Here is a 13391-nt window from a genome sequence, read left to right as displayed (position 1 = left end):
ACTCAGCAACCCTTTTTTCCCTGTCTGTCATTAGAGCTCTCCTCCTTGCTGCAATCGGTTATGTTTTGGTACTGAATGGGAAAAATCGGTGGCTCCCTAGCCACGATGGAGACAGAATTGATTGAAAAAACAAGGGGCCAGTGCCTCTTCTGACCATCAAACGTTCAACCTTCAGCTTATGAGACTGATTTGCTTCCTACTGTGTTAACGAGGCAAGTTGCGAAAACTGAACTGCAGAAGTTTCTTGTGCCAAGTAGTAAACTTCTTTTTTTTAGATTGTCACTGATTCTGATATGCATCATTTCCCATATGGTCTAGCGGTTAGGATTCCTGGCTCTCACCCAGGCGGCCTGGGTTCGACTCCCGGTATGGGAAAGTACCCTTTTCTGTACTACCGCCAACTTTCAAAGACCGACACGTTGTTTTCGGACCAAAGTATTTCAGGTACAATTTGGATTTAAGCGTCAACAATGCTGAACACCAGCTCCCTGTGACTTTTCATAGCTCAAACCATTCCCAACTACCTCTTTTTACACCAAAAGTGTTAAGAGACTCAACAACCCATGTGTACTATCTGTCATTTGGGTTCACAATTCCTTAACTATCAGAATTGTTTTAGAACTGAAAGGGAAAGTTCTAAGTTGGGGACAAGATCTCTTAAGAAAAGAGGAATATGCTGCCCCGTGTGAGGATCGAACTCATGACCTTCAGATTATGAGACTGACGCGCTACCTACTGCGCTAACGAGGCAAGACACACATGCTAATCTGCAGACATTTCTTGTGCAAGGCACGAAACTTATTTTTTTCATATTGTCAATGAGTTTGAAGGTATCTATTCCCATGTGGTCTAGCGGTTAGGATTCCTGGTTTTCACCCAGGCATCCCGGGTTCGACTCCCGGTATGGGAATGCACTTTTTTCTGTACTACTGCCAACATTCAAAGACCGAAATGTGTTTTGCAGATAAAAGTATTTCAGATAGAATTTGCACAATGCAGTCAAAAATGCTAAACACCAGGGTATTTGTCATTCATTCTGACCTTTTGCACAAGATTTAATTTTGTTTCATAGCTTAACTCATTCTCAACTACACCTTTTTACTCCAATGTGTTAAGGGACTCAACAATCCATGTGTTCTGTCTGTCGTTAGGGCTCCTACTTCCTTTCCAATCGGAAACGTTTCAGAAATTAATGGGAAAGTTCTGAGTTGGTAACAAAATCTCTTGAGAAAAGGAGGGAGTATTACCACGTGTGAGGAATAAAATCATATTCTTCAGATTACCAACTGATATGCTAATTATGGTGTTCATGTGGCAAGTTTTAGCTTTAGTGATGTAAAAGTTATTCAATCAAAGCATAAAACTTCTTTTTTTTTTTTTTTTTTTTTTAAACTGTTTTGTTGGATAGTGTAAAGCTTTACCCATGTGGAAAAGGACCTAGTATCCCTGGTTTACTGGTTCAATTCCTGCTATGGGAGTGACCCTCCTTTGGTACATGTACGCACATTCGAAAGCTGCCACGTACCTTGTAGATGGAATCAGTTTAGGTTTGAGCTGCTCTATGCAGCAAAAATGTCAACCACCAGAGTTTTTGGATATTTATTTGCACCACATACCATTGGAGGTCAAATCTCAAACCATTCTTATTTCTCTTATTTAACTCCTAGGTTTTAAGGGACTCAGCAACCCTTTTTTCCCTGTCTGTCATTAGAGCTCTCCTCCTTGCTGAAATCGGTTATGTTTTGGTACTGAATGGGAAAAATCGGTGGCTCTCTAGCCACGATGGAGACAGAATTGATTGAAAAAACAAGGGGCCAGTGCCTCTTCTGACCATCAAACGTTCAACCTTCAGCTTATGAGACTGATTTGCTTCCTACTGTGTTAACGAGGCAAGTTGCGAAAACTGAACTGCAGAAGTTTCTTGTGCCAAGTAGTAAACTTCTTTTTTTTAGATTGTCACTGATTCTGATATGCATCATTTCCCATATGGTCTAGCGGTTAGGATTCCTGGTTCTCACCCAGGTGGCCCGGGTTTGACTCCCGGTATGGGAAAGTACCCTTTTCTGTACTACCGCCAACTTTCAAAGACCGACACGTTGTTTTCGGACCAAAGTATTTCAGGTACAATTTGGATTTAAGCGTCAAAAATGCTGAACACCAGCTCCCTGTGACTTTTCATAGCTCAAACCATTCCCAACTACCTCTTTTTACACCAAAAGTGTTAAGAGACTCAACAACCCATGTGTACTATCTGTCATTTGGGTTCACAATTCCTTAACTATCAGAATTGTTTTAGAACTGAAAGGGAAAGTTCTAAGTTGGGGACAAGATCTCTTAAGAAAAGAGGAATATGCTGCCCCGTGTGAGGATCGAACTCACGACCTTCAGATTATGAGACTGACACGCTACCTACTGCGCTAACGAGGCAAGACACACATGCTAATCTGCAGACATTTCTTGAGCAAGGCACGAAACTTATTTTTTTCATATTGTCAATGAGTTTGAAGGTATCTATTCCCATATGGTCTAGCGGTTAGGATTCCTGGTTTTCACCCAGGCAGCCCGGGTTCGACTCCCGGTATGGGAATGCACTTTTTTCTGTACTACTGCCAACATTCAAAGACCGAAATGTGTTTTGCAGATAAAAGTATTTCAGATAGAATTTGCACAATGCAGTCAAAAATGCTAAACACCAGGGTATTTGTCATTCATTCTGACCTTTTGCACAAGATTTAATTTTGTTTCATAGCTTAACTCATTCTCAACTACACCTTTTTACTCCAAAGTGTTAAGGGACTCAACAATCCATGTGTTCTGTCTGTCGTTAGGGCTCCTACTTCCTTTCCAATCGGAAACGTTTCAGAAATTAATGGGAAAGTTCTGAGTTGGTAACAAAATCTCTTGAGAAAAGGAGGGAGTATTACCACGTGTGAGGAATAAAATCATATTCTTCAGATTACCAACTGATATGCTAATTATGGTGTTCATGTGGCAAGTTTTAGCTTTAGTGATGTAAAAGTTATTCAATCAAAGCATAAAACTTCTTTTTTTTTTTAAACTGTTTTGTTGGATAGTGTAAAGCTTTACCCATGTGGAAAAGGACCTAGTATCCCTGGTTTACTGGTTCAATTCCTGCTATGGGAGTGACCCTCCTTTGGTACATGTACGCACATTCGAAAGCTGCCACGTACCTTGTAGATGGAATCAGTTTAGGTTTGAGCTGCTCTATGCAGCAAAAATGTCAACCACCAGAGTTTTTGGATATTTATTTGCACCACATACCATTGGAGGTCAAATCTCAAACCATTCTTATTTCTCTTATTTAACTCCTAGGTTTTAAGGGACTCAGCAACCCTTTTTTCCCTGTCTGTCATTAGAGCTCTCCTCCTTGCTGCAATCGGTTATGTTTTGGTACTGAATGGGAAAAATCGGTGGCTCTCTAGCCACGATGGAGACAGAATTGATTGAAAAAACAAGGGGCCAGTGCCTCTTCTGACCATCAAACGTTCAACCTTCAGCTTATGAGACTGATTTGCTTCCTACTGTGTTAACGAGGCAAGTTGCGAAAACTGAACTGCAGAAGTTTCTTGTGCCAAGTAGTAAACTTCTTTTTTTTAGATTGTCACTGATTCTGATATGCATCATTTCCCATATGGTCTAGCGGTTAGGATTCCTGGTTCTCACCCAGGTGGCCCGGGTTTGACTCCCGGTATGGGAAAGTACCCTTTTCTGTACTACCGCCAACTTTCAAAGACCGACACGTTGTTTTCGGACCAAAGTATTTCAGGTACAATTTGGATTTAAGCGTCAAAAATGCTGAACACCAGCTCCCTGTGACTTTTCATAGCTCAAACCATTCCCAACTACCTCTTTTTACACCAAAAGTGTTAAGAGACTCAACAACCCATGTGTACTATCTGTCATTTGGGTTCACAATTCCTTAACTATCAGAATTGTTTTAGAACTGAAAGGGAAAGTTCTAAGTTGGGGACAAGATCTCTTAAGAAAAGAGGAATATGCTGCCCCGTGTGAGGATCGAACTCACGACCTTCAGATTATGAGACTGACGCGCTACCTACTGCGCTAACGAGGCAAGACACACATGCTAATCTGCAGACATTTCTTCTGCAAGGCACGAAACTTATTTTTTTCATATTGTCAATGAGTTTGAAGGTATCTATTCCCATATGGTCTAGCGGTTAGGATTCCTGGTTTTCACCCAGGCAGCACGGGTTCGACTCCCGGTATGGGAATGCACTTTTTTTCTGTACTACTGCCAACATTCATAGACCGAAATGTGTTTTGCAGATAAAAGTATTTCAGATAGAATTTGCACAATGCAGTCAAAAATGCTAAACACCAGGGTATTTGTCATTCATTCTGACCTTTTGCACAAGATTTAATTTTGTTTCATAGCTCAACTCATTCTCAACTACACCTTTTTACTCCAAAGTGTTAAGGGACTCAACAATCCATGTGTTCTGTCTGTCGTTAGGGCTCCTACTTCCTTTCCAATCGGAAACGTTTCAGAAATTAATGGGAAAGTTCTGAGTTGGTAACAAAATCTCTTGAGAAAAGGAGGGAGTATTACCACGTGTGAGGAATAAAATCATATTCTTCAGATTACCAACTGATATGCTAATTATGGTGTTCATGTGGCAAGTTTTAGCTTTAGTGATGTAAAAGTTATTCAATCAAAGCATAAAACTTCTTTTTTTTTTTAAACTGTTTTGTTGGATAGTGTAAAGCTTTACCCATGTGGAAAAGGACCTAGTATCCCTGGTTTACTGGTTCAATTCCTGCTATGGGAGTGACCCTCCTTTGGTACATGTACGCACATTCGAAAGCTGCCACGTACCTTGTAGATGGAATCAGTTTAGGTTTGAGCTGCTCTATGCAGCAAAAATGTCAACCACCAGAGTTTTTGGATATTTATTTGCACCACATACCATTGGAGGTCAAATCTCAAACCATTCTTATTTCTCTTATTTAACTCCTAGGTTTTAAGGGACTCAGCAACCCTTTTTTCCCTGTCTGTCATTAGAGCTCTCCTCCTTGCTGCAATCGGTTATGTTTTGGTACTGAATGGGAAAAATCGGTGGCTCCCTAGCCACGATGGAGACAGAATTGATTGAAAAAACAAGGGGCCAGTGCCTCTTCTGACCATCAAACGTTCAACCTTCAGCTTATGAGACTGATTTGCTTCCTACTGTGTTAACGAGGCAAGTTGCGAAAACTGAACTGCAGAAGTTTCTTGTGCCAAGTAGTAAACTTCTTTTTTTTAGATTGTCACTGATTCTGATATGCATCATTTCCCATATGGTCTAGCGGTTAGGATTCCTGGCTCTCACCCAGGCGGCCTGGGTTCGACTCCCGGTATGGGAAAGTACCCTTTTCTGTACTACCGCCAACTTTCAAAGACCGACACGTTGTTTTCGGACCAAAGTATTTCAGGTACAATTTGGATTTAAGCGTCAACAATGCTGAACACCAGCTCCCTGTGACTTTTCATAGCTCAAACCATTCCCAACTACCTCTTTTTACACCAAAAGTGTTAAGAGACTCAACAACCCATGTGTACTATCTGTCATTTGGGTTCACAATTCCTTAACTATCAGAATTGTTTTAGAACTGAAAGGGAAAGTTCTAAGTTGGGGACAAGATCTCTTAAGAAAAGAGGAATATGCTGCCCCGTGTGAGGATCGAACTCATGACCTTCAGATTATGAGACTGACGCGCTACCTACTGCGCTAACGAGGCAAGACACACATGCTAATCTGCAGACATTTCTTGTGCAAGGCACGAAACTTATTTTTTTCATATTGTCAATGAGTTTGAAGGTATCTATTCCCATGTGGTCTAGCGGTTAGGATTCCTGGTTTTCACCCAGGCATCCCGGGTTCGACTCCCGGTATGGGAATGCACTTTTTTCTGTACTACTGCCAACATTCAAAGACCGAAATGTGTTTTGCAGATAAAAGTATTTCAGATAGAATTTGCACAATGCAGTCAAAAATGCTAAACACCAGGGTATTTGTCATTCATTCTGACCTTTTGCACAAGATTTAATTTTGTTTCATAGCTTAACTCATTCTCAACTACACCTTTTTACTCCAATGTGTTAAGGGACTCAACAATCCATGTGTTCTGTCTGTCGTTAGGGCTCCTACTTCCTTTCCAATCGGAAACGTTTCAGAAATTAATGGGAAAGTTCTGAGTTGGTAACAAAATCTCTTGAGAAAAGGAGGGAGTATTACCACGTGTGAGGAATAAAATCATATTCTTCAGATTACCAACTGATATGCTAATTATGGTGTTCATGTGGCAAGTTTTAGCTTTAGTGATGTAAAAGTTATTCAATCAAAGCATAAAACTTCTTTTTTTTTTTAAACTGTTTTGTTGGATAGTGTAAAGCTTTACCCATGTGGAAAAGGACCTAGTATCCCTGGTTTACTGGTTCAATTCCTGCTATGGGAGTGACCCTCCTTTGGTACATGTACGCACATTCGAAAGCTGCCACGTACCTTGTAGATGGAATCAGTTTAGGTTTGAGCTGCTCTATGCAGCAAAAATGTCAACCACCAGAGTTTTTGGATATTTATTTGCACCACATACCATTGGAGGTCAAATCTCAAACCATTCTTATTTCTCTTATTTAACTCCTAGGTTTTAAGGGACTCAGCAACCCTTTTTTCCCTGTCTGTCATTAGAGCTCTCCTCCTTGCTGCAATCGGTTATGTTTTGGTACTGAATGGGAAAAATCGGTGGCTCTCTAGCCACGATGGAGACAGAATTGATTGAAAAAACAAGGGGCCAGTGCCTCTTCTGACCATCAAACGTTCAACCTTCAGCTTATGAGACTGATTTGCTTCCTACTGTGTTAACGAGGCAAGTTGCGAAAACTGAACTGCAGAAGTTTCTTGTGCCAAGTAGTAAACTTCTTTTTTTTAGATTGTCACTGATTCTGATATGCATCATTTCCCATATGGTCTAGCGGTTAGGATTCCTGGTTCTCACCCAGGTGGCCCGGGTTTGACTCCCGGTATGGGAAAGTACCCTTTTCTGTACTACCGCCAACTTTCAAAGACCGACACGTTGTTTTCGGACCAAAGTATTTCAGGTACAATTTGGATTTAAGCGTCAAAAATGCTGAACACCAGCTCCCTGTGACTTTTCATAGCTCAAACCATTCCCAACTACCTCTTTTTACACCAAAAGTGTTAAGAGACTCAACAACCCATGTGTACTATCTGTCATTTGGGTTCACAATTCCTTAACTATCAGAATTGTTTTAGAACTGAAAGGGAAAGTTCTAAGTTGGGGACAAGATCTCTTAAGAAAAGAGGAATATGCTGCCCCGTGTGAGGATCGAACTCACGACCTTCAGATTATGAGACTGACGCGCTACCTACTGCGCTAACGAGGCAAGACACACATGCTAATCTGCAGACATTTCTTCTGCAAGGCACGAAACTTATTTTTTTCATATTGTCAATGAGTTTGAAGGTATCTATTCCCATATGGTCTAGCGGTTAGGATTCCTGGTTTTCACCCAGGCAGCACGGGTTCGACTCCCGGTATGGGAATGCACTTTTTTTCTGTACTACTGCCAACATTCATAGACCGAAATGTGTTTTGCAGATAAAAGTATTTCAGATAGAATTTGCACAATGCAGTCAAAAATGCTAAACACCAGGGTATTTGTCATTCATTCTGACCTTTTGCACAAGATTTAATTTTGTTTCATAGCTCAACTCATTCTCAACTACACCTTTTTACTCCAAAGTGTTAAGGGACTCAACAATCCATGTGTTCTGTCTGTCGTTAGGGCTCCTACTTCCTTTCCAATCGGAAACGTTTCAGAAATTAATGGGAAAGTTCTGAGTTGGTAACAAAATCTCTTGAGAAAAGGAGGGAGTATTACCACGTGTGAGGAATAAAATCATATTCTTCAGATTACCAACTGATATGCTAATTATGGTGTTCATGTGGCAAGTTTTAGCTTTAGTGATGTAAAAGTTATTCAATCAAAGCATAAAACTTCTTTTTTTTTTTAAACTGTTTTGTTGGATAGTGTAAAGCTTTACCCATGTGGAAAAGGACCTAGTATCCCTGGTTTACTGGTTCAATTCCTGCTATGGGAGTGACCCTCCTTTGGTACATGTACGCACATTCGAAAGCTGCCACGTACCTTGTAGATGGAATCAGTTTAGGTTTGAGCTGCTCTATGCAGCAAAAATGTCAACCACCAGAGTTTTTGGATATTTATTTGCACCACATACCATTGGAGGTCAAATCTCAAACCATTCTTATTTCTCTTATTTAACTCCTAGGTTTTAAGGGACTCAGCAACCCTTTTTTCCCTGTCTGTCATTAGAGCTCTCCTCCTTGCTGCAATCGGTTATGTTTTGGTACTGAATGGGAAAAATCGGTGGCTCCCTAGCCACGATGGAGACAGAATTGATTGAAAAAACAAGGGGCCAGTGCCTCTTCTGACCATCAAACGTTCAACCTTCAGCTTATGAGACTGATTTGCTTCCTACTGTGTTAACGAGGCAAGTTGCGAAAACTGAACTGCAGAAGTTTCTTGTGCCAAGTAGTAAACTTCTTTTTTTTAGATTGTCACTGATTCTGATATGCATCATTTCCCATATGGTCTAGCGGTTAGGATTCCTGGCTCTCACCCAGGCGGCCTGGGTTCGACTCCCGGTATGGGAAAGTACCCTTTTCTGTACTACCGCCAACTTTCAAAGACCGACACGTTGTTTTCGGACCAAAGTATTTCAGGTACAATTTGGATTTAAGCGTCAACAATGCTGAACACCAGCTCCCTGTGACTTTTCATAGCTCAAACCATTCCCAACTACCTCTTTTTACACCAAAAGTGTTAAGAGACTCAACAACCCATGTGTACTATCTGTCATTTGGGTTCACAATTCCTTAACTATCAGAATTGTTTTAGAACTGAAAGGGAAAGTTCTAAGTTGGGGACAAGATCTCTTAAGAAAAGAGGAATATGCTGCCCCGTGTGAGGATCGAACTCATGACCTTCAGATTATGAGACTGACGCGCTACCTACTGCGCTAACGAGGCAAGACACACATGCTAATCTGCAGACATTTCTTGTGCAAGGCACGAAACTTATTTTTTTCATATTGTCAATGAGTTTGAAGGTATCTATTCCCATGTGGTCTAGCGGTTAGGATTCCTGGTTTTCACCCAGGCATCCCGGGTTCGACTCCCGGTATGGGAATGCACTTTTTTCTGTACTACTGCCAACATTCAAAGACCGAAATGTGTTTTGCAGATAAAAGTATTTCAGATAGAATTTGCACAATGCAGTCAAAAATGCTAAACACCAGGGTATTTGTCATTCATTCTGACCTTTTGCACAAGATTTAATTTTGTTTCATAGCTTAACTCATTCTCAACTACACCTTTTTACTCCAATGTGTTAAGGGACTCAACAATCCATGTGTTCTGTCTGTCGTTAGGGCTCCTACTTCCTTTCCAATCGGAAACGTTTCAGAAATTAATGGGAAAGTTCTGAGTTGGTAACAAAATCTCTTGAGAAAAGGAGGGAGTATTACCACGTGTGAGGAATAAAATCATATTCTTCAGATTACCAACTGATATGCTAATTATGGTGTTCATGTGGCAAGTTTTAGCTTTAGTGATGTAAAAGTTATTCAATCAAAGCATAAAACTTCTTTTTTTTTTTTTTTTTTTTTAAACTGTTTTGTTGGATAGTGTAAAGCTTTACCCATGTGGAAAAGGACCTAGTATCCCTGGTTTACTGGTTCAATTCCTGCTATGGGAGTGACCCTCCTTTGGTACATGTACGCACATTCGAAAGCTGCCACGTACCTTGTAGATGGAATCAGTTTAGGTTTGAGCTGCTCTATGCAGCAAAAATGTCAACCACCAGAGTTTTTGGATATTTATTTGCACCACATACCATTGGAGGTCAAATCTCAAACCATTCTTATTTCTCTTATTTAACTCCTAGGTTTTAAGGGACTCAGCAACCCTTTTTTCCCTGTCTGTCATTAGAGCTCTCCTCCTTGCTGAAATCGGTTATGTTTTGGTACTGAATGGGAAAAATCGGTGGCTCTCTAGCCACGATGGAGACAGAATTGATTGAAAAAACAAGGGGCCAGTGCCTCTTCTGACCATCAAACGTTCAACCTTCAGCTTATGAGACTGATTTGCTTCCTACTGTGTTAACGAGGCAAGTTGCGAAAACTGAACTGCAGAAGTTTCTTGTGCCAAGTAGTAAACTTCTTTTTTTTAGATTGTCACTGATTCTGATATGCATCATTTCCCATATGGTCTAGCGGTTAGGATTCCTGGTTCTCACCCAGGTGGCCCGGGTTTGACTCCCGGTATGGGAAAGTACCCTTTTCTGTACTACCGCCAACTTTCAAAGACCGACACGTTGTTTTCGGACCAAAGTATTTCAGGTACAATTTGGATTTAAGCGTCAAAAATGCTGAACACCAGCTCCCTGTGACTTTTCATAGCTCAAACCATTCCCAACTACCTCTTTTTACACCAAAAGTGTTAAGAGACTCAACAACCCATGTGTACTATCTGTCATTTGGGTTCACAATTCCTTAACTATCAGAATTGTTTTAGAACTGAAAGGGAAAGTTCTAAGTTGGGGACAAGATCTCTTAAGAAAAGAGGAATATGCTGCCCCGTGTGAGGATCGAACTCACGACCTTCAGATTATGAGACTGACACGCTACCTACTGCGCTAACGAGGCAAGACACACATGCTAATCTGCAGACATTTCTTGAGCAAGGCACGAAACTTATTTTTTTCATATTGTCAATGAGTTTGAAGGTATCTATTCCCATATGGTCTAGCGGTTAGGATTCCTGGTTTTCACCCAGGCAGCCCGGGTTCGACTCCCGGTATGGGAATGCACTTTTTTCTGTACTACTGCCAACATTCAAAGACCGAAATGTGTTTTGCAGATAAAAGTATTTCAGATAGAATTTGCACAATGCAGTCAAAAATGCTAAACACCAGGGTATTTGTCATTCATTCTGACCTTTTGCACAAGATTTAATTTTGTTTCATAGCTTAACTCATTCTCAACTACACCTTTTTACTCCAAAGTGTTAAGGGACTCAACAATCCATGTGTTCTGTCTGTCGTTAGGGCTCCTACTTCCTTTCCAATCGGAAACGTTTCAGAAATTAATGGGAAAGTTCTGAGTTGGTAACAAAATCTCTTGAGAAAAGGAGGGAGTATTACCACGTGTGAGGAATAAAATCATATTCTTCAGATTACCAACTGATATGCTAATTATGGTGTTCATGTGGCAAGTTTTAGCTTTAGTGATGTAAAAGTTATTCAATCAAAGCATAAAACTTCTTTTTTTTTTTAAACTGTTTTGTTGGATAGTGTAAAGCTTTACCCATGTGGAAAAGGACCTAGTATCCCTGGTTTACTGGTTCAATTCCTGCTATGGGAGTGACCCTCCTTTGGTACATGTACGCACATTCGAAAGCTGCCACGTACCTTGTAGATGGAATCAGTTTAGGTTTGAGCTGCTCTATGCAGCAAAAATGTCAACCACCAGAGTTTTTGGATATTTATTTGCACCACATACCATTGGAGGTCAAATCTCAAACCATTCTTATTTCTCTTATTTAACTCCTAGGTTTTAAGGGACTCAGCAACCCTTTTTTCCCTGTCTGTCATTAGAGCTCTCCTCCTTGCTGCAATCGGTTATGTTTTGGTACTGAATGGGAAAAATCGGTGGCTCCCTAGCCACGATGGAGACAGAATTGATTGAAAAAACAAGGGGCCAGTGCCTCTTCTGACCATCAAACGTTCAACCTTCAGCTTATGAGACTGATTTGCTTCCTACTGTGTTAACGAGGCAAGTTGTGAAAACTGAACTGCAGAAGTTTCTTGTGCCAAGTAGTAAACTTCTTTTTTTTAGATTGTCACTGATTCTGATATGCATCATTTCCCATATGGTCTAGCGGTTAGGATTCCTGGCTCTCACCCAGGCGGCCTGGGTTCGACTCCTGGTATGGGAAAGTACCCTTTTCTGTACTACCGCCAACTTTCAAAGACCGACACGTTGTTTTCGGACCAAAGTATTTCAGGTACAATTTGGATTTAAGCGTCAACAATGCTGAACACCAGCTCCCTGTGACTTTTCATAGCTCAAACCATTCCCAACTACCTCTTTTTACACCAAAAGTGTTAAGAGACTCAACAACCCATGTGTACTATCTGTCATTTGGGTTCACAATTCCTTAACTATCAGAATTGTTTTAGAACTGAAAGGGAAAGTTCTAAGTTGGGGACAAGATCTCTTAAGAAAAGAGGAATATGCTGCCCCGTGTGAGGATCGAACTCATGACCTTCAGATTATGAGACTGACGCACTACCTACTGCGCTAACGAGGCAAGACACACATGCTAATCTGCAGACATTTCTTGTGCAAGGCACGAAACTTATTTTTTTCATATTGTCAATGAGTTTGAAGGTATCTATTCCCATATGGTCTAGCGGTTAGGATTCCTGGTTTTCACCCAGGCAGCCCGGGTTCGACTCCCGGTATGGGAATGCACTTTTTTCTGTACTACTGCCAACATTCAAAGACCGAAATGTGTTTTGCAGATAAAAGTATTTCAGATAGAATTTGCACAATGCAGTCAAAAATGCTAAACACCAGGGTATTTGTCATTCATTCTGACCTTTTGCACAAGATTTAATTTTGTTTCATAGCTTAACTCATTCTCAACTACACCTTTTTACTCCAAAGTGTTAAGGGACTCAACAATCCATGTGTTCTGTCTGTCGTTAGGGCTCCTACTTCCTTTCCAATCGGAAACGTTTCAGAAATTAATGGGAAAGTTCTGAGTTGGTAACAAAATCTCTTGAGAAAAGGAGGGAGTATTACCACGTGTGAGGAATAAAATCATATTCTTCAGATTACCAACTGATATGCTAATTATGGTGTTCATGTGGCAAGTTTTAGCTTTAGTGATGTAAAAGTTATTCAATCAAAGCATAAAACTTCTTTTCTTTTTTTTTTTTTTTTTTTTTTTTTAAACTGTTTTGTTGGATAGTGTAAAGCTTTACCCATGTGGAAAAGGACCTAGTATCCCTGGTTTACTGGTTCAATTCCTGCTATGGGAGTGACCCTCCTTTGGAACATGTACGCACATTCGAAAGCTGCCACGTACCTTGTAGATGGAATCAGTTTAGGTTTGAGCTGCTCTATGCAGCAAAAATGTCAACCACCAGAGTTTTTGGATATTTATTTGCACCACATACCATTGGAGGTCAAATCTCAAACCATTCTTATTTCTCTTATTTAACTCCTAGGTTTTAAGGGACTCAGCAACCCTTTTTTCCC

At 40.6% G+C, this 13391-nt stretch overlaps 24 non-coding genes across 24 annotated transcripts; 16 read left to right on the top strand and 8 right to left on the bottom strand.

The window, feature by feature from the left end:
- Window positions 1–303: 303 nt before the first annotated feature.
- On the top strand, window positions 304–375 carry TRNAE-CUC (transfer RNA glutamic acid (anticodon CUC)). Its single transcript has one exon. It is a non-coding gene; the product is annotated as a tRNA-Glu (tRNA).
- A 302-nt stretch (window positions 376–677) lies between these two features.
- On the bottom strand, window positions 678–750 carry TRNAM-CAU (transfer RNA methionine (anticodon CAU)). Its single transcript has one exon. It is a non-coding gene; the product is annotated as a tRNA-Met (tRNA).
- An 88-nt stretch (window positions 751–838) lies between these two features.
- Window positions 839–910, top strand: TRNAE-UUC (transfer RNA glutamic acid (anticodon UUC)). The gene has a single exon. It is a non-coding gene; the product is annotated as a tRNA-Glu (tRNA).
- A 1070-nt stretch (window positions 911–1980) lies between these two features.
- On the top strand, window positions 1981–2052 carry TRNAE-CUC (transfer RNA glutamic acid (anticodon CUC)). The gene has a single exon. It is a non-coding gene; the product is annotated as a tRNA-Glu (tRNA).
- A 302-nt stretch (window positions 2053–2354) lies between these two features.
- Window positions 2355–2427, bottom strand: TRNAM-CAU (transfer RNA methionine (anticodon CAU)). Its single transcript has one exon. It is a non-coding gene; the product is annotated as a tRNA-Met (tRNA).
- Window positions 2428–2515: 88 nt separating this feature from the next.
- Window positions 2516–2587, top strand: TRNAE-UUC (transfer RNA glutamic acid (anticodon UUC)). The gene has a single exon. It is a non-coding gene; the product is annotated as a tRNA-Glu (tRNA).
- A 1059-nt stretch (window positions 2588–3646) lies between these two features.
- TRNAE-CUC (transfer RNA glutamic acid (anticodon CUC)) lies at window positions 3647–3718 on the top strand. The gene has a single exon. It is a non-coding gene; the product is annotated as a tRNA-Glu (tRNA).
- A 302-nt stretch (window positions 3719–4020) lies between these two features.
- On the bottom strand, window positions 4021–4093 carry TRNAM-CAU (transfer RNA methionine (anticodon CAU)). The gene has a single exon. It is a non-coding gene; the product is annotated as a tRNA-Met (tRNA).
- An 88-nt stretch (window positions 4094–4181) lies between these two features.
- Window positions 4182–4253, top strand: TRNAE-UUC (transfer RNA glutamic acid (anticodon UUC)). The gene has a single exon. It is a non-coding gene; the product is annotated as a tRNA-Glu (tRNA).
- Window positions 4254–5313: 1060 nt separating this feature from the next.
- TRNAE-CUC (transfer RNA glutamic acid (anticodon CUC)) lies at window positions 5314–5385 on the top strand. Its single transcript has one exon. It is a non-coding gene; the product is annotated as a tRNA-Glu (tRNA).
- Window positions 5386–5687: 302 nt separating this feature from the next.
- On the bottom strand, window positions 5688–5760 carry TRNAM-CAU (transfer RNA methionine (anticodon CAU)). Its single transcript has one exon. It is a non-coding gene; the product is annotated as a tRNA-Met (tRNA).
- An 88-nt stretch (window positions 5761–5848) lies between these two features.
- Window positions 5849–5920, top strand: TRNAE-UUC (transfer RNA glutamic acid (anticodon UUC)). The gene has a single exon. It is a non-coding gene; the product is annotated as a tRNA-Glu (tRNA).
- A 1059-nt stretch (window positions 5921–6979) lies between these two features.
- Window positions 6980–7051, top strand: TRNAE-CUC (transfer RNA glutamic acid (anticodon CUC)). Its single transcript has one exon. It is a non-coding gene; the product is annotated as a tRNA-Glu (tRNA).
- Window positions 7052–7353: 302 nt separating this feature from the next.
- Window positions 7354–7426, bottom strand: TRNAM-CAU (transfer RNA methionine (anticodon CAU)). The gene has a single exon. It is a non-coding gene; the product is annotated as a tRNA-Met (tRNA).
- Window positions 7427–7514: 88 nt separating this feature from the next.
- TRNAE-UUC (transfer RNA glutamic acid (anticodon UUC)) lies at window positions 7515–7586 on the top strand. Its single transcript has one exon. It is a non-coding gene; the product is annotated as a tRNA-Glu (tRNA).
- Window positions 7587–8646: 1060 nt separating this feature from the next.
- On the top strand, window positions 8647–8718 carry TRNAE-CUC (transfer RNA glutamic acid (anticodon CUC)). The gene has a single exon. It is a non-coding gene; the product is annotated as a tRNA-Glu (tRNA).
- Window positions 8719–9020: 302 nt separating this feature from the next.
- Window positions 9021–9093, bottom strand: TRNAM-CAU (transfer RNA methionine (anticodon CAU)). The gene has a single exon. It is a non-coding gene; the product is annotated as a tRNA-Met (tRNA).
- An 88-nt stretch (window positions 9094–9181) lies between these two features.
- TRNAE-UUC (transfer RNA glutamic acid (anticodon UUC)) lies at window positions 9182–9253 on the top strand. Its single transcript has one exon. It is a non-coding gene; the product is annotated as a tRNA-Glu (tRNA).
- Window positions 9254–10322: 1069 nt separating this feature from the next.
- TRNAE-CUC (transfer RNA glutamic acid (anticodon CUC)) lies at window positions 10323–10394 on the top strand. The gene has a single exon. It is a non-coding gene; the product is annotated as a tRNA-Glu (tRNA).
- Window positions 10395–10696: 302 nt separating this feature from the next.
- TRNAM-CAU (transfer RNA methionine (anticodon CAU)) lies at window positions 10697–10769 on the bottom strand. The gene has a single exon. It is a non-coding gene; the product is annotated as a tRNA-Met (tRNA).
- An 88-nt stretch (window positions 10770–10857) lies between these two features.
- Window positions 10858–10929, top strand: TRNAE-UUC (transfer RNA glutamic acid (anticodon UUC)). The gene has a single exon. It is a non-coding gene; the product is annotated as a tRNA-Glu (tRNA).
- Window positions 10930–11988: 1059 nt separating this feature from the next.
- On the top strand, window positions 11989–12060 carry TRNAE-CUC (transfer RNA glutamic acid (anticodon CUC)). The gene has a single exon. It is a non-coding gene; the product is annotated as a tRNA-Glu (tRNA).
- A 302-nt stretch (window positions 12061–12362) lies between these two features.
- TRNAM-CAU (transfer RNA methionine (anticodon CAU)) lies at window positions 12363–12435 on the bottom strand. The gene has a single exon. It is a non-coding gene; the product is annotated as a tRNA-Met (tRNA).
- Window positions 12436–12523: 88 nt separating this feature from the next.
- TRNAE-UUC (transfer RNA glutamic acid (anticodon UUC)) lies at window positions 12524–12595 on the top strand. The gene has a single exon. It is a non-coding gene; the product is annotated as a tRNA-Glu (tRNA).
- Window positions 12596–13391: the final 796 nt, after the last annotated feature.

This window comes from Ranitomeya variabilis, chromosome 5, assembly GCF_051348905.1.
Source record: "Ranitomeya variabilis isolate aRanVar5 chromosome 5, aRanVar5.hap1, whole genome shotgun sequence".
Classification (NCBI taxonomy): domain Eukaryota; kingdom Metazoa; phylum Chordata; class Amphibia; order Anura; family Dendrobatidae; genus Ranitomeya; species Ranitomeya variabilis.
Note: the sequence above shows the minus strand (reverse complement) of the source record. Positions and strands in the feature narration are given on the sequence as shown.